At 36.4% G+C, this 607-nt stretch overlaps 1 protein-coding gene across 1 annotated transcript in view; it reads left to right on the top strand.

The window, feature by feature from the left end:
* The window catches only part of LOC128250506 (poly [ADP-ribose] polymerase tankyrase-2-like), a 50322-nt gene that overhangs the window by 48292 nt on the left and 1423 nt on the right, over nt 1-607 (top strand). The window lies entirely within an intron of this gene.

The following is a 607-nucleotide window of genomic DNA, read 5'->3' as shown; positions in this document are numbered from 1 at the left end:
ATATATATATATATATATATATATATATATATTACCTGGGCATAGCGATACTAATATCCTGGTGTTAGAACTCTGTATACATATGCTTCAGAATAAAATGTTGTTCAAGTACAGATTTTTGAAGCTCCATGGAAGCTTTAGTAATGCACATGCACTCAGCTCTGTGTGCACTGCATCTTGCAGCAGAAACACCTGTGAGCTAATGAAATTCATTGCATAATTTCCTGTTCCTTTAATTTCATAAGAAACATGTGAGAGTGTTCATGTTTAGAATATATCTGATCAAAATCTGCTGGATCAAGGCAGACATGGAACAATTCAACTTCTCTGGTCGACATTAACACCCCCACCCCCAATAGGGGCCTTAACTCCCACATTTTTCAGCTCCATGAGCTCCATTTTCCAGGAGCAAAATCCTTTTTACAGGGTCCATAACACAGGAATTTTGGAATGTGCTCATAAATATCAGATATATAAAGATGAGAATGTGTGTCTGTGTGAATCTCTAAAACTCGAGAACTACACAACCAATTTCATTCCAAATTAACACATGCCTTACTTAGGGTCCATGTAGTGTCTTAGGCCAAAAATTTTTTTAACTTCTTGC

Source organism: Octopus bimaculoides, chromosome 22, assembly GCF_001194135.2.
Source record: "Octopus bimaculoides isolate UCB-OBI-ISO-001 chromosome 22, ASM119413v2, whole genome shotgun sequence".
In the NCBI taxonomy this organism is placed as follows: Eukaryota; Metazoa; Mollusca; class Cephalopoda; order Octopoda; family Octopodidae; genus Octopus; species Octopus bimaculoides.
The sequence above is the reverse complement of the archived record's forward strand: the minus strand, read 5'-3'. Positions and strand labels throughout refer to the sequence as shown.